This window comes from Gopherus evgoodei, chromosome 11 (assembly GCF_007399415.2).
Source record: "Gopherus evgoodei ecotype Sinaloan lineage chromosome 11, rGopEvg1_v1.p, whole genome shotgun sequence".
Taxonomy (NCBI): Eukaryota; Metazoa; Chordata; order Testudines; family Testudinidae; genus Gopherus; species Gopherus evgoodei.
Window position 1 is genome coordinate 37,188,396 of NC_044332.1, and position 18,207 is coordinate 37,206,602.

Below are 18,207 nucleotides of genomic sequence, written 5' to 3' on the forward strand. Positions count from 1 at the left end.
CATAGATTTGTGTATTTTATTTTACTTGGTAATTTACTTTGTTCTGTCTGTCACTACTTGGAACCACTTAAATACTACATTCTGTATTTAATAAAATCACTTTTTACTTATTAATTAACCCAGAGTATGTGTTAATACCTGGGTGGGCAAACAGCTGTGCATATCTCTCTATCAGTGTTATAGAGGGCAAACAATGTATGAGTTTACCCTGCATAAGCGTTATACAGGGTAAAATGGATTTATTTGAGTTTAGACCCCATTGGGAGTTGGGCATTTGAGAAAAGACAAGAACACTTCTGTTAGCTGCTTTCAGGTAAGCCTACAGTTGGTAGGGGACGTGGTTCAGACTTTGGTCTGGGTTTGCAGCAGGCTATCGAGTCTGGCTCAAACCAGGCAGGCACTGAAGTCCTAAGATGACGGGGCAGGAAAGCAGGGGCAGAAGTAGTCTTGGCACATCAGTTGGCAGTTCCCAAGGAGGATTCTATAATCCAGCCCGTCACAACCAGAACCTGGAAAGATACACGTCGTTACTGCTTGCTTTGCTTGCTGAATTTTCACGCTGCTTCAAGGATTGTAGAATGATAGAAAATGGCATGACTTTCATCTCCTCCCCTTTCACATATGATGTGGACAGCTATCCAAAGTGATCTTATTGACTTGCAGTGTGATGCATTGCTTGTAGAGCAATTAAAATTAGCACCGTCCGAGGTTTCACACATCCCTCAATGAACAGAACTTTCAGAAGATCAAGGCTCATGCCCAACAGAGGTTGTACTGTTCGGATCAACTTACGTCTGCGAGCAGGCATTTTCTGTGGTGAAATTCAATAAACTGAAGAACAGATCTTCCATCAGTGATGACCACCTTGCAGCACTGCTCCACACTGAAACAACAGAAATGACACCTGACTTCACCTCCCTTGTAAATGCCAATCAGAGACGTTCTTCTTCACACTGACGGAGTTTCATTTTTATTTTCACACTAAATTTTAATAATGAATGTAAGTTGAATGTAAGTTAAAGTTTAGCGTTAGTGTTATTATTACAAATTTTACAAGTGTTCACAAAACTGCTTGCAATATAAATTGCCTTCTAAGATAAGCTTTGGATAATTGTGTATTCAGTTAATTATTAATCTATTGTGTAAAGAATTTAATGGGGGTCTTTTTACAATAGATGTGGAGGTAATTTCATTAATAAGAAATATGCACCCCCGATGACTTACCAAAATTAATGGAGTCCCCCCCCCCCCCCCCCCCGCAAAAATTATTGCTCATCCTGGCACTAAGGAGTCTGGACAACCCAGGGACTCGGACTCCAGCCCAAAGAATATTGCAGTGCAGTGAGGAAACTGAGGCAGGGAAATGCATGTAGGGCATATTGTTTTCTTTATGATCTGTACTAACTTGTGCTTTATATGATTAAGTAAAGGAGCAATTACGTTAGACTCTTGGAAAAGTGTCTCTCTGTACTGAGTGCTCTATAACATTACTATGTTGCCCCTGGAGAGAGTTAAGTTGTAAACTAGAAGCTTCAAAAGTAATGAGTCAGGCCAATCAATAATCATGGAATTAGGTAAAATAGTATGAATTAAAAATGTTTGGTTCTTTTTATTTGCCATCCTAGTTTTGAGCCTTTAGGGTTCATTTGCTTCACATTTTCAAGTTTTTTTCTCCATAACTATGAGGGCTACAAACTTAAAAAAAATGAAGAAGAAGGAAATCTGAGATTCGTATGCAAGCTGAGTTCTAAAGAAAAACACCAAATATTGCAAGAATTGGCAACAGACTCCCAGATGCAGCTCCTTCTGCTAGGAAGTGGCTTGCTGGCAGCACTTTATTCTAGCCACAGCTAAGCTATAGAGGCAGTGCTCATTGTGAGAGCCCTCTCCTTGATCTGTTTGTTGTGCCTCACCATACTGATGCCTAACACAGCAGAAAACCACAGTGGACACATGGATAACAACGTTATAAAAGTTGCTACTCTCTGGAATTGATGAGAAGCCTAAAGAGCAGGTTCCAATCCTAGTTTCTCCAAGATTCTCCAGCAGTGTGAAACATGAGATAATACTTCTCATAGGAATAAGACAGAGAAGATAAAACAAGCAGCAACAGAAGTGATGTTCAGTGCTGCTGTAATAGTAACGTTAACTAATAATTATAGTAAAACCCACCAGTCTTGATAAGACCCTCTCTGGTAGGAATAATGATGTCACATATGAATGTCATCGTATGGTCAAAAGTGCAGAGTTTCATCTTGTCCCGCTGGTTTCACTGGTTCAGTCTGGAAGCCACTACAGAATTCCCTGCAGATTCTTTCCCTCATGGAGGATCAAGGGAAGCTTCCATTTCGTATCTGAACTTGAGAAGTCCTAACTGCTGATATTTGCCTTTCTGTGTTGGCAGGGGCGGCTCTAGACATTTCGCTGCCCCAAGCAGGGTGGCATGCCGCAGAAGGCACTCTGCCTGTCGCCGGTCTTGCGGCTCCGGTGGACCTCCTGCAGGCGTGCTGGGGTCTGGAGCCGCCCCTTTGTGTGTTGGATAGGTTAACTTTGACCAGTGCCTTTGCTCTAAAAGTTTCTAGTCTAAGGAGGAGAGTGGTAGGGAATATTGTTTCAAATTGCCAGAAACTTCATAGTATGAGATTGGCACTATTACATTTGAAAAAATATTTGATTGTCTTTATGTTATGGTAATATCAGACATTTCTAAGGTTACTTACCTTGATAAGCATAGGTTTACTAACTATGGTGAAAATAGATCCTAGTTTATGAGGACAGTCTTGGATTTTCATATGATGTCCCATATGAAATGTCTGGGTTTTTCATTTCATAAAAAAAAGTTTACATTTTTTTCTAATAATTACAAAATATTTTTTCAGATCTGTTACTATAGCTAGAAGAATATTCTGTGTTGACCATAACACCGTCCAATGGAATGAGTGTTCATTGATGAACAGTGTTTGGAGTGAAGAGAAAAGTTGAATCAAAGCAATTCTTCCGCTCAAAGTGAATGTTAACAATACTTGTTCAGTGTTCCATATTAAACTCATTCAGCACACTAAAGTGACTGGAAAAAATTCTCCACTCTGAGAGCTATGCACATGTTGCTGCTGAATTAGAAGTGGGCAGTAGCAACAATAGTACACAATTTAAAAAATTGTACCTTTTACTTTTATATGACACTACCATGACCCTGAGGAACATTGACAGAAAAAGTCACAGTTATTTATTTTGAAAATATGGTCAGCTTATTACAAGCAGTGAAATATTACACAAGTTGTCTGTGCCACTTTTGCTGGACAAAGTCCCTTATGATCCCTCAAGGCAATGCACATAGATGCATAAAGGGCAGACTGATTCAGCCAAAAGTCTCTTTTCCTGGAAGATGAAGCCTCAGCCATAAATCCTTCATTTTTCTGGTGGGAGGTTGCTGGAGATAATAGACCTCTTCACACCAGTAGGAATCACCAGAGGGTCAACATTTTTCCCCAAAGACAGTGACAATAGAGCAGCAGCACATTCTGTTCCAGCCTTAAAAGGACAGGCTTTGTTTGCTTCTCCTTCCATCATATTCTGCTTTGGGTCCTATTAAAAAGAAGAAAAATACTGGTGATTTTGGTAGCTCCAAAATAACCAAGAGACCATGGTTCTTGATAACAGCAAAGCCTTTAGTCACTGGACCTTCTGATCTAAAGGACTCTTTTACAGATCACGCTTCAGTTTGGCTCCACTGCTGCTGGAAAGCAAGAGCTGGTTTGCAAGGGCTTCTGGGAAGTGCTGATCAATACTATTCTGGCATCACAAAAACCTCCTACTAAAAGACTTGCGTTGCCATTTGGGGAAAAAATTGGTCAGTGGTACAAAGACAATGTCAGGAACTTCCTTAAAGCTACGTTAGCCAATGTCCTTGACTTCCTTAAGGATGGTGGTAGATTTAGATTTCAGCCACAGTTCCCCCATAGTACACATCTTTCTGGTAAGCGTCCTGGATAACAGAGAGATATTCAGGTGGGCCTGTCTCTTGCACATTAAACATCTCCTGAAATCAGTGAAATTATAGAGCATCTTCTTCAGCCCTCAAGGCTTTCACCAAGCACCCATTACTATATTTCATGTATTATGTTGGCTGACAGATTCATTACAGAGAAAATGAATGAAGAGATTAATCTAAAAGTTTTATTAGTTAACATCAGGCTTCAAATTTCAGTGATCAGAAACAATAGTATGGAGGGTACTGGCAGATACTGTGGCCGTACCTAGGCCTGGAATGAGAGCACACAGTGAGTCAAATTCTTTTAATTTTTCTTTCTTTTTATGCCACCATTCTGTTCATGAGGACTTGTGACTGTGAGAGGCTGAACTCTCACTGCAGCTGGACTTGGACTATGGAACTCACCCTTGCAAGAAAAAAATGACTTTGGACCTCATCAATTTCAGAATTAAGGACCTGATCCAAGGCTCACTGCAGTTAATGGAAACCTTTCCATTGACTTCAATGAATTTTGGATCTTTCCCCACATGCATATCTCAGATCTTTCACATAGCTCTTTCTCTGTGATTTCTACATGCATGCATCTGCATGCATTCACACACACACCATTCCAAAAATTCTGGTACGTACTTTAAAATCCGAGTGGACTTGATTTCAAAATGAAGATTTTGTTTGTAGCCACTCTAAGGAGGGCAAGCATAGTTGCTTGGACATTGCAAATTATCTCATCATACTTAGCTTATAAATGAAAGCTGGCATAAACCTCACTGTATACATATTATCATGAGATGTATGAATTCAAAACTATAATTTGAAGTGTTTCAGAGGTGTAACAAAATGGGGAAGAAAAGAACTGCATCCCTAATACTCAATGAATGATGTAAACTGAGGCTTTTAAAAACTGTCTAAAATAGCCAGCTGTCATACATTCATCAATTAAAGGCCTAAACCAAGTATTAATTTAATTCTGTCAAAACAAGTTTACTGCTGATAGATGAATGGACAGGAACAGGTGTACATATTTTTAAAAGGATTAAGACAAGCACTTAGGGGAGAAAACATGAAGTGTTGTTATGTTTCTAAACTGGAACGGGATGGCAGTGTTTCAGAATGTTATTTTAATTACAGAGTAGGCAGCTGGCTCTGCTGTTCGACTGCTTATTGTGATGAGTGGTGGTATTGGTAAGGGCTAAAGAAAAGCAGTGATGTGTTGCTTTAATCAAAAAATGTTATGCTTTAGTCCAAAAACTAGGGGTACCAAAGAGACTGGAAACTGTATTGTTGTATCAGATTGTTCATTGTCATTTGTGACTGCTAACTACAAAATACAATACAATTATAATTCAACAGACGATACAGACAAAGATGGCTTCTTTTAACAGATCTAAAATTTTATTTAATCTCAATTTTCTATCCGATTGTAATCTCGAGTCTTATCTCCAGCTCTGCCCTTGCAAAGCAGCTAAAGTCTCTTACCTTTGTAAACATGGGGCCAGCAGGTCTAATGCTTTTTCTGCTAAGGCTTAGTGCCTTGATTGCTGCAGATTAATTAGCACTTTGGGGATTCCTGCACTGTGTGGAATACCCCAAGTTTACAACATTTTCCTCCCTAGAGTTTCTCATAATTAGCGCCCTGTGCATTCCGAGATGCAAATAATGTCCCAAATGTGCTTGCAACTTTGTAGTGAGCAGAGAACTAAAGTCCAATGGAGCCCACTAAACCTGCAGGGTCCATATCTGAGAAAGCACTAGGGACAAATGGTGTTGGGGGCACCCCAGTTTCATTGAATGGATCCTACATCCCAAGCCACATGCCTGAGAGACCCATGCTTGCTTCCCAATACACCCAATCTTCCTTGTTCTCTTCCACAACTGTTGAAGAGGCAGGAATTTACCCCAGAAACAAATGCTGCACTCAGCTGTAAACCAACACTTTTGTCTGAGCATAAACAATAATTCAGTTAGTACTGGCAGCCCTACAAAGAGTCACACATACCTCCCAAAGCAATAGTAATGTACTGAGTCCCCAAATACCTACACATACAGATTAGTACTCTCTAACCTGCTGAAGATCCAAACTGCCCTTGTGCCCAGTCTCTAAATCCCAAACAGGGCACCTTTTCCATCTTGAAGTGGTCACTGGGTGCTTCAGCTGTGCCCCTTGGCAGAGTGTTTGGGTCTGCTTTTCCAGCAGCAGCAACATGTGCTCAGGCCTCAGCATGTGTGTCCTCTCTCCAGTCCCACCCCACGACAGCCAACTGGCAAAAAGCCAATCAAGTAGTCTGCAATCAATCCCCAGTCAGGGCTGAGTTCACACTCTGCCGTGGCATTCCCTTCCTTTGATGGGAGATGGGCTGGCACTGGAAGTCAGGGGTGGGATTTCCTTCCAGTCCTCCAGCTAACCAGGGATCTTGGGCGAGGTCCCCTCTCTGCCCATCCCCTTGTCAATCAGGTGTAGCAGTGGTCCTTTCACTCTCCTGCCACATGCATGTGGAGTAGGGCTCCCCACAAAGATGAAGGGCAGAGTGTGGCACAGAGGGGATCCACATAGGAGGGTTGATGTATGGGTGAGTGTGCATGTAGCTGAGCGACCTGATGAGAGGGAGGAAGGGATGTAAGGAAGACTTTCAAATGTACAGGGATTTGTTTATTCAAACTTTGGATGTTTATCCAAACAAACCTGAAAATCTTTAGTGAGTCAGCCTTCCCTCGAGCCAATACACACTCAGAACTCTATGATCCAACACGTTCTTGCTCTTTGTCTATTTCCAGAGCTTCAAAATATCCAACCTGCTCTTCTTTGGCACTTGTTAGTACATAATAAAGCCTGTTACAAGGCTTGTAGAAATACTTAAAACTACAGTACACATTTGGTGTTTGCAAACTCTTTTCTGGAGACTGGCAGGCCAAAGGAAGGCAGTACCAACACGTATCAAAATCATATTGCATGGGTTTAAAAATGTTTCCCTGACTAAGAGAGCACCTCAATCAAATCAAGGCACAATTTGTGCACAAGGATTTTGTTATGAATCTGAACATATAGTACTGTAAAAGGCAGATAGGTTTCTAGGAACCTGAAACTTGACATCTGTTTTTTCTCAGTTGGTGAGTAAGAAGTTAGAAACTGGATGAAAGTAGAGCTGTGCCCACTCTTTGATACAGAATGTAAAAATGAAAGCATGAAGTCAGCTTTGCTTAGCATTTAGGCTCTACCTTTGAATGTGCAGTTCTTTGCCTGAATCTTGTGTCCATAAACTGTGACGCTTGTGACAAACTTTATGTATATAATCTAGAGCATTGGTTCTCAATCAATTTACGTGGCCCACAAAAGTGTTCTGTAGGCTGCATCCAATACTACCTGTATGGCCCTGAGGATGTCACATGGACTGCAGCTCTGTGCTGACTGGGTTGCAAGTGGCCCACGGGCTGCAGGTTGAGAACCACTGATCTAGAGAAAGGAATCCTAGATAAGGATGATATTTGTGGCATATGCAATGTTGTTGCAGCTGTGTTGGTCCTAGGATATTAGAGAGACATGGTGAGTGAAGTAATATATTTTATTGGACCAACTTCTGTTGGTGAGGGAGACAAGCTTTTGAGCTTACACAGAGCTCTTCTTCAGATGGTATGGCAGGAAATAAAGGTGATTGGATTGGTACTTGGAAATACAGATTCATGCTGTCGCAGTTTGGACGGGTAACTGCACCTCTGATCCCTTCATGGCCTCATTGAAGGGATCCCCACTTTGGTCTGTGGCCGCTAGCCATCATCTTTTTTCTAGTGAGAACTCATGTTCCTTTTCCTCCTGAAGCGGATTTAGGCTACAATTTCTCCTCCCTTCACTTTGATCACCTTCGCAAGTCTGAGGTTATTTCAGACTTTGTGGCCCTGTTATCTCCCAGGGGCTATGACAGGTGTTTGCCAGTGACCAGCTGGGTTTCACAAAGCACTATACATTTATTTGATACCAAAGAATTACAGAGAAACCAGATCTTGTAAACAATAAACAGCTTATATGAATGCCTAGCTCACCAGATGTAGCCCATCTTTCACACACAGACCTTGGTAGGTTTCAAAGTCCTTCAAGCCCCTCTAGGATGGATTTGCCCTCTTCATTAAAGTCTCATGTCAGTGCTTGGAATGAGTGCAGGTGACCCTGAGCAATTTTTCCCCCAGGAATTGAAATTAGGGGGGTGTGTTCAAATATACAGGGGTGGGGTGACAGCTGATGAGGGGTGAGACAATTAGGGCAAACATGGGTGTATGGCACGATAGGAAAAACTGAAAAAAGTTTCACATCCATTTTATTAGATTTAACCCATGTTTTAAAATCATCATACAAATTAAAGATGGCTACTCAAGCCTACTATGAAGCATGGTATCTACATCCTTCTTAGTTTCTTGTTGTAGTTTTGCATAACTCTATTAATGAACTTCTCAAATGCAGTGCCTTCATCTTTGGTGGCTTCTTGTGCGTCCAGTACTTCCAATCCTTCATACAGGGCCGCCCAGAGGATTCAGGGGGCCTGGGATCTTTGGCGGCGGGGGGGGGGGGTCCCCCGCTTCAGCGGTAATTCAGCGACAGGGGATCCTTCCGCTCCAGGACCCGCCACTGAAGTGCCCCGAAGACCCGCGGTGGGGACGCCCCTCCGCCAAATTACCGCCGCCGAAGTGCCGGGTCTTCAGCAGTAATTCAGTGGTGGGGGGTCCTTCCACCCTGGAATGGAAGGACCCCCTGCCGCCGAATTGCCGATGATGACCTGGAGCGGAAGAAGCTCCAGAGGCCCAGGCCCTGCGAGAGTTTTCCGAGGCCCCTGGAGAGAGTGAAGGATCCTGCTCCAGGGCTCCCGGAAAAACTCTCGTGGCGGCCCCAGCAGGGCCCGGGGCCTGCAGCAAATTGCCCCACTTGTCCCACCCTCTGGGCGGCCCTGCCTTCATGATATGTTCATGATCAGGCAGAAGGCGACTCCTTTCAGAACACAAAATTCTATTCAATGAGGAAAAAGAATGCTCAACTGTAGCTGTTGTGACTGGGAATAGCAAGAGATAAATTCCTACTTCTTTCATCCCAGGAAACATAGCACAAAGTTTGGGTTGAACCACTAGTGATGATAAAGAAAAAGTTGAAGTCAAATATTCATTCATTCATTGTATGATATTCCACTCTGTGTTCAAATTCTTTATTCTATCCTGATCACATAGCAACCCCATTGCTGGTAGTGCCTCACTCCACTCAACTGTCAGTGTTTTATAAGACAGGCATCTGTAAAAGCTATGTAAAGGTTGAGTAAAATCCAAAAGTTGCTGTTGTAGATTTGTAAGAATGAAGTCTGTGTACTTTTTCAGCTGGCTTAACAAACGCTTCTTGACCTCTTCACTTAAGGAATCAATATAAGTGCCTTAATTAGTCAACTTCTGAACTGAAGTCTTTGCTTCTTCCAGTATGTTTTCAATGGCTATCTCTCTGATAGAGCCAACTGTAGCTTCTATTGCTGGACAAAGATCTACTACTGTTATAGCAGATGCATAGATGGCATTGTTTATTGACCCAAGTGGTTTCAACAGTAAAATTACAAGAGAGAGAATGGCAAAAGTCTTATTTGAACTTAGTAGCAAAAGTAGTCCACCAGCCTCACTTTTTAGATCTGTCCCATCTCAGTAGATACTTTCCAAAACCGATAATAATGGTTTCAGTAATTTTAAGACAACAGCCAAGGATCACTTCTGAGAAAGCCAGCATGTTTTGAACTTCATTTGAACTTCAGTCTCAATGTATCCTCTATTTTTTCCAAGATGTTCAGTCCTTTTGGACTCTTGCTGAAAAGAAAGAGTATAATGAAGAAATTAAATGTATAGCTTTTAAAATGTCTTTTGAAGATTCTGCAGCTTGTACTGGTGCGAGTTGGAGTATATGGTCTCTGTAGTGTATATAGGAGAGATTAGGGTTACACTTTTCTCTGAGCAAAGCTTGTACTCCACTGTGTTTTGCAGAGAAGTTTGCAACTCCATCAAATGTATAAGGAGCCATCTCTTTGAGGTTCAATGTACAAGCATTTAACTCTTCTAAGATGTGGGTTGTCACAGATGCAGCTGATGTATCTTCTATAACCAGCACATCTACTGCATCCAGAGCCGTCCCTAGGGTATAGCACATTGGGTTGACTGCCCCGGGCCCCGCGCTTTGAGGCCCCCAGGCTTCAGGAAGAGGTGGGCAGGGAGGTGAGGCTGGGGGCAGGCGTGCGGGAGAGGCAGCAAGGAGGAGCTGCCCTACCAACCTCCCCTTTCCCCCAGTGCCTCCTGCCCATCAGTGGGCACTGCCAATTAGCGCCTCCCCCTCCCTCCCAGTGCCTGCCACTGATCTGCTGTTTCATGGTGTCTAGAGGCCCTGGGAAGAGGGGAGAGGAGCTAGGGCACAGTGTGCTTGGGAGAGGGGGCAAAACTGGGTGGGGAAGAGGCGAGGCAAAGCAGGGGTGGGAAGAGGCAGATTGGGGCCTTGGGGGATGGGGTCAAGTGGGGGCAGGGTCTGTGCTGAGCTTGGGGGGAGCACCCCCGGTAGATAGAAACTCAACACCCTATGTCCAGGACTCCGCACCGCACCCAGGGACGGCCCTGAATGCATCTACCATGGACATCAAGATCAAGTACACAGTGATTTTAATACTTGAGACCCATTTGCATCGGTGCATTTGTCAGCCATGCATGTACATTTTCTGAATGTGGTGAGAGAGTTCTTCACTTTTTCAATTGCTGAGTCTTCCACTGTTGCACTGCATGCTTCTAACCAGTCAGTTGAGTTTCTTGCAGAAAGATAGTGAGCATTTGCCAGTCTTGGTTGGAACCAGTGTCCAATTTCACAATTATCAATTGACAATGCACTTAACATTGGCCTCCAGTTTATAGTGTGTGGTATCTCTTGCTTAAATAGAAAGTATCATGTGACAGCCATGTTTGTTTGCATAAACTGTTCTCTTTCCAGCCTTCTTAACAGCCTCATTAAGTACTTCTGAAATTGGCTTTAACAATGAAATCATCTGCAAACACTTGGAAGGTGGTAAGGTGATAGGGAATAGCCAGCATGGATTTGTAAAGAACAAATCATGTCAAACTAATCTGATAGCATTCTTTGATAGGATAACGAGCCTTGTGGATAACGGAGAAGCGGTGGATGTGATATACCTAGACTTTAGTAAGGCATTTGATACGGTCTCGCATGATATTCTTATAGATAAACTAGGAAAGTACAATTTAGATGGGGCTACTATAAGGTGGGTGCATAACTGGCTGGATAACTGTACTCAGAGAGTAGTTATTAATGGCTCCCAATCCTGCTGGAAAGGTATAACAAGTGGGGTTCCGCAGGGGTCTGTTTTGGGACCGGCTCTGTTCTATATCTTCATCAACGATTTAGATATTGGCATAGAAAGTATGCTTATTAAGTTTGCAGACGATACCAAACTGGGAGGGATTGCAACTGCTTTGGAGGACAGGGTCAAAATTCAAAATGATCTGGACAAATTGGAGAAATGGTCTGAGGTAAACAGGATGAAGTTCAATAAAGACAAATGCAAAGTGCTCCACTTAGGAAGGAACAATCAGTTTCACACATACAGAATGGGAAGAGACTGTCTAGGAAGAAGTATGGCAGAAAGAGATCTAGGGGTCATAGTAGACCACAAGCTTACTATGAGTCAATAGTGTGATACTGTTGCAAAAAAAGCAAATGTGATTCTGGGATGCATTAACAGGTGTGTTGTAAACAAGACACGAGAAGTCATTCTTCCGCTTTACTCTGTGCTGGTTAGGCCTCAACTGGGGTATTGTGTCCAGTTCTGGGCACCGCATTTCAAGAAAGATGTGGAGAAATTGGAGAGGGTCCAGAGAAGAGCAACAAGAATGATTAAAGGTCTTGAGAACTTGACCTATGAAGGAAGGCTGAAACAATTGGGTTTGTTTAGTTTGGAAAAGAGAAGACTGAGAGGGGACATGATAGCAGTTTTCAGGTATCTAAAAGAGTGTCATCAGGAAGAGGGAGCAAACTTGTTCACCTTAGCCTCCAATGATAGAACAAGAAGCAATGGGCTTAAACTGCAGCAAGGGAGATTTAGGTTGGACATTAGGAAAAAGTTCCTAACTGTCAGGGTAGTTAAACACTGGAATAGATTGCCTAGGGAAGTTGTGGAATCTCCATCTCTGGAGATATTTAAGAGTAGGTTAGATAAATGTCTATTAGGGATGGTCTAGACAGTATTTGGTCCTGCCCTGAGGGCAGGGGACTGGACTCGATGACCTTTCGAGGTCCTTTCCAGTCCTAGAGTCTATGAGTCTATGACTGGCTTATAAAGTTTTCTGCATGTCAATGCAGTCCAGAGGCTTGGTGTTTTGCAGCCTTTTCACTTACATTGTCAGCACTGGTTTGCTGATCAGTCTGGCAAACCAAGCTCCTCCACTTTTACTATAAATTCATGATACTGAGACTTTTCAGCTTGGAAAAGAGACAACTAAGAGGGGATATGTTAGAGGTCTGTAAAATCTTGACTAATGTGGAGAAAGTGAATAAAGAAGTGTTATTTACTCCTTCACATAACACAAGAACTAGGGGTCATCCAATGAAATTAATAGGCAGCAAGTTTAAAACAAACAAAAGGAAACAGTTCTTCACACAACACACAGTCAACCTGTGAAACTCTTTGCCGGGAACGTTGTGAAAGTCAAAACTATAACAGGGTTCAAAAAAGAACTAGTTAAGTTCATGGTGGATAGGTCCATCAATGGCTATTAGCAGGATGGGCAGGGATGCAACACCATATTCTGAGTGTCCAGAGCCTCTGTTCACCAGAAGGTGGGAGTGGACAATAGGATGGATCCTTCAATAATTGCCTGTTCTTTTCATTCCCTTTGAAGCACCTGACATTGGCCACTGTCAGAAGACAGGATACTGGGCTAGATGGACCATTGGTCTGACCAAATATGACCATTCTTATGTTCTTATGTAAAAAGGAATTATAATATAATAAAAATGTTTAGTAGAGAAACTCCCCAAGATAATAATCTCTCGAGATAGCACTGATCTGAGATAATGACCTTGGCAAATAATGCATTTTAAAAATCTTGGTCTGCTAGGAAATGCATATTTATATAAGTTTCTCAGTCACAAATCTGGAGCAGTCACTAAAACATATTCCAACAAACAAATGTTCCTTTAACGTGACCCTCCCTTCTCTCTCCACCACACCCCACTCATAGTTGTTGTCCTTTGTCAATGGAGACCAAAGTTCAGAGGTGCTTTTGTGTGAGTTCACCTCGTGGGAGGTTGAAGGCACCTTGTCCATTCCTCTAGCTGCTCGCCGCTCTCTCCAGTCGCTCTCCGCTGTTCATCATGCCACAGTTCACTCCACTGCTCCGTCGCTGCTGGCCCTGCGCCATCACCTTCTGCTCCCACCTGCCACTGTGACCTTGGTGAGTCGGTCTCTTGATGTTCCACTCAATTCTCTGTGATTTCAGCTCTCAGTGGGGGAACCTCACTGCTAGTGAAGGCTGCGCAGGATCTTCCACAGAAATACTGTCCTTCAGCATCTCTAAGTACTTAGATCGGATTATAAGTGATGTCAGCTCTCGTGGTCACTTAACAAAACAAAAAGCTCAGGGGAGCCTAATCAGCTCTATCTTTAAACAGAGGAGGGAGGCAGGTCAAATAGTGTCTGTGACTCTTAGGCTGAGCGCAAACCACGAAGCAAAACACCTTTCCCCATCCTCTCTCTCTCTCCACTGGGATCTGCCATCCAAACCCCTTGCCTAGTGAGTGCAGTTCAGTTGAGGATGACCAGTGCTTAATTTATAATGAAAGAGGTGTCAGGGCTCAAACAAGTTTTTTACTTTCATAATTGATGTGGTAAGCCCAGCGGTCCCAGGGCTATGAACTACCAAGCCTAGATGTGCCAGGGCTCAGACTTGGCAAAAATTAAGCACTGAGGGTGATCCCCTCAATCAGGACAGGATAAGCATAGTTCTGCCTCTCTTTACTCATACAATAAGGATAACAACATTTCATTACCCCCACATTCAATACTAAAGTGATTTGTAACCCAACACCAGTCAAAATTGATCACTTGGGCAACACAGCTCTGTCCGCTGGATACCTAGGCAGAGAAGGTGCGTTTATATAAATACAGTCTGGTCCTGAATCCTGTCCCCACTCCCTGGCTCATCACTAGCTGTCAGGGGAGAGCTCATTCAGACCTTGCTCACAAACCATAATTTGAAATTATTAGGTTGGCCAGCATCACCAAAACGAATGTGCCAACATTGTTAGAAAAAACAACAGCTGTGTGAAGAAGCTAGTCTTTGTTCACACTTTTCAAACCTATTATGCTTTTTTGGGTTACAAGTATTTTATCATATACTGCAGTGTTTCCCAAACTTGGGATGCCGTTTGTGTAGGGAAAGCCCCTCGCGGGCCGGGCCAGTTTGTTTACCTGCCCCATCCTAGTAACTAGTTGACCACAGGGGAGGTGTTGGGGAAAATCGGGGGGGCATACCCCTGACCCTGAGTCAGATCAGGCTGACTCTTCATAGATTTGGGAGTCTTTGTTCCTGAAACAGGTAACTATCTAGTTACTTCAATCCCCCTTTCCCTAGGGGGTGAAGTTTCAAAAGGTTGGATTTCCATAACCAGCATTAGGACTTTGTATTAATTATCCCTTCCCCCTATTGATTCCAGATTCCACAGGAAACCTACCTAGCAATTGGAAAAATTAAGATATATATATACTTCTTATTGATAAAATAATCTATGAATATCCTATACGTCTCTAGTGTCAGACATCTCAGTATAATAGTCTTAGAAGTCTCCATGCTTCAGAGGTCTCACGTCTGCCACACATGCATTTATCAAGAAGAGATGGGAGAGGCCAAGTCCTCCCAGCGGTTTCTCCTCCTTGAAGATGGGCATTCTTTTTGCTTGAATGAGCTTTGTTAATTTAGCGAGCAATACTAATCTGGTCACTAGTACAAAGACAGTGTCAAGAACTTCTATCTAAGTGTTAATTATTTTATTTACACAATCATCTGGCCTTCATGACTCCAGACTTAATTGTTGCAATGCATCGCATGTAGGAATGAAGCCACAGACCCCCACCCCAAAAGCTCCATCTGGTACAAAATGTAGCAGTCTGTTTAGTAATGTACCCAGGGTAGCATGGGCACAGGCTAGACTTGCCAAGTACAAACCTGCCTGAACCCCATGTGTATGTACTCGGTATAGCTAGCCCATGCCGCCACTCACTGCTGCCCATGCTACCCTGGTTCCATTACAATGTTTTTAGCATGCTAGCTCCAGGAGAGCTGGTACATGTATATCTGCCTGAGTTGGGACTCATACCACTAACTGCAAGTGTAGACGTAGTCTGAGAGGCAGAACTGCCACATCAGGTGGACCTAGACAAAGGAACTCACTCCTGCTAGACAGAGAACAATGATCATGGACTCCTTTATTTCAGAACTAAATGCAAAACTTAGTTCTGTCACTTTGCTTTTCCAGCACAACAGTTTCTTTCTCTCTCTCATGCACATGCTCACAAACATACATAACCAAAAATCCTGAAAACTAAGCTACATCTACAGGCTGGGAAGGAAGAGAGAGAGAGAGAGAGAGAGAGAGAGAGAGAGAGAGAGAGAGAGAGATTATTTCTATTTTAAAATATTTGGGAGCCTAATAGATACTATGGTGATGGGGTCATATACTTACAGAGGTAGATTTCTAGTATTGCCATGGTGTTGGTTACAGAAAGTTTAAACGTATACATTGGATGTCAGCCAACGTTAATGTTTTAGCTGCTGCTACTAATACAAAAGTGTTTCTTCCTCTCCACGCCCTTTAAATATCCTTAAAGTGTTTCCATGAAAAGAAATAAATGTAAAAATAATAAAATACCCTTGGCATTTCTGATAAAGAAGGGCCTGATTTATATACCATTTGTACACCAGTGATGCAGGGTTTTGAAATTCATAAATTTTATCTGACTTTTTCCTTGCACATGTGGTCTCCTCCTGTCTCACAAAGGAAGGGCTGGGTAGCAAAACCAGGTGAAACTGGCATGAAAACATATATTGTATTCCACAGTGACAAACATACAGTAAATTTATCCTCCTTAAACATTCCTGGCAACATATAAAATGGAAGATTAATAAATAACTAGCTTGTGCCTGGCCCATGCGCAAGCACACTGGGATAGAAGAGGGTGCAGTGAGCATCTTCAGCAACTGCTAGGCACAACTGCAGTCTATTGCTCATAGAAGCTCTGGGTCTGCTCCCTCTTGGCACCTTTTGGAAGTGGCAAGGAGATGGGTCTATTGCCCAACCCTGATTAGCAAAGTTGGGCAGGCACATTGCAGGGGCACATTTCATCTCCCAAGGATATCCTTTGTCCTGCTTTATCTGAGCAGGATTGTGCTTCTGTAGCCCCCTCAGACCAGTGTATTTCTGCATACCAATTTAATAGGGGCTATGCGTAAATTTCAAACTCAGACTGTCAGATTTTCCTAAGTATGATTTTGGGCAATTATGACATATGAAGCTGTTTTTTCAATGACAAGCTTGGCATTACATCATCACACCACTCACATACAAAACACAGCCTTGATTTTTCCTATGGAACAACTGATTAGCTCACACTTATTTCTCAATCCTTTGCATTTCTTTAAATTCAGACCACAGCACTGCAAAAATATACCCACATTTTTGTCTACAAATGCTCTGGATACACTCACACAGGACCTGAATCAGCTCCAGAGGGGGACTGTGATCCTTGCTGCTGTTAAGATTATCTAGTGAAATGAAGCAGCCCGCTTGATACCTGTGCTGCATGATGTACAATTTTCTCATTAACCTTAACCACAGCACAATTAAACTGGCCAACCCCTCCCCAGATGATGACCTAATGTTTGGATGCCCCCTCCCAATTTATTTACTAATCATAATTTAACTAGGAACAATATCTCACTGAAACAAAATCTTGAACAGAAGAGATTCTTCAGACAACAATACAGCATTTAGTTACATCTCTAAATCACATAACTGAGCAAATAAGATATATAGCTACATATTGTATGCACAATATACTTACATGATGCACACATACACAGAGTGGCTGCAGTTAAAAGAATCAATATTTATCTTCGGTGTCTGATATACTGCAGACATTTATTATTTTGTGTTCTCATAACCAAATCTTGTCAACCCTTCCTTCACAGCATACCATGAACCAAACCTTCTTTTCTGTCTGCTTGACTGTCAATGCTCTAACCAGCTTCCATCTTGACTACTGCATTTGACCATATCATCCACTTTCATTCTGACCAAAATAAGGTCCTATAAATTATCTTCCTTGCCAATTAATTTGACCTTGTCCATTTCCTTTGAATCCCTTCACTGTCTTCGCACCACATCCAGCTTAATCTTGTGCAGCACTTGCATTTTCTTCTGCCCAGAGAACTTGCAGGTTCGGGCTCCTGCGGTCTTTGACCCACTCTTATTCATTTGAACGCACAAATGTCATGCACCTACAACATTTGTGAGTGGAATTTCAAAGGCATATTTGATAATTCAGTCTTAAATTACTTAAACTGAAGAAAACTAGAAAACCCATTGTTTAGATTGATCCTATAGTACAGAAGTTACACTAATGTGATATGCAAATATGTCACTCAATATGAACTTTTTCTTGATGTCAGATCTGCTGTATAACAATTTAAATGTTTCCAATATTTAATTTTCTTGAGGGATTTTTTTTGTTTTAAAACAAAAAGGAAAAGGGATAAAATTCTGTTTTTTTGGGGTAATTTGACTTGTGTCTAATAGACAGGAATGGTCCCAAACATCTGTTAATACAGTTAGCATGTTTTAAAATTTGTATGATGTACTTGATAGATGCTATTGTTATAGATCCAAACAATATGCTTCTAGATCATTGTTTAATGCATATTTGGCAGGTAATATGGAGTATCACATTGGGATATGTGTTATATGAAGTCTGGACTACAGAGAAAAGATAATACAGTACAAAGGCTGATCTGAAACAGTATTTTGCCCATTCATTTTTAATGTTACAAAATATCTGCTGGCAGAAGACTGTTGCAATTCCAAAGGAATTGTAACAGACTTGGGTGTTAAGAATTTACATACTTAGTACCTAAGTAGACCTTGACACAATTGACCAGTG

The 18,207-nt window shown here is 42.1% G+C and overlaps 1 long non-coding RNA gene across 2 annotated transcripts in view; it reads left to right on the plus strand.

Moving 5' to 3' along the window:
* LOC115660018 overlaps positions 1-18,207 on the plus strand; it is a 93,361-nt gene that overhangs the window by 70,892 nt on the left and 4,262 nt on the right. Inside the window, exon 4 of one of the 2 annotated variants that reach the window (XR_004002711.1) lies at positions 13,235-13,447. The exons of the other annotated variant lie outside the window; for it this stretch is intronic. This is a non-coding gene — a long non-coding RNA (uncharacterized LOC115660018). The remainder of the gene's footprint in view (positions 1-13,234; positions 13,448-18,207) is intronic. 2 annotated transcript variants of the gene reach the window in all.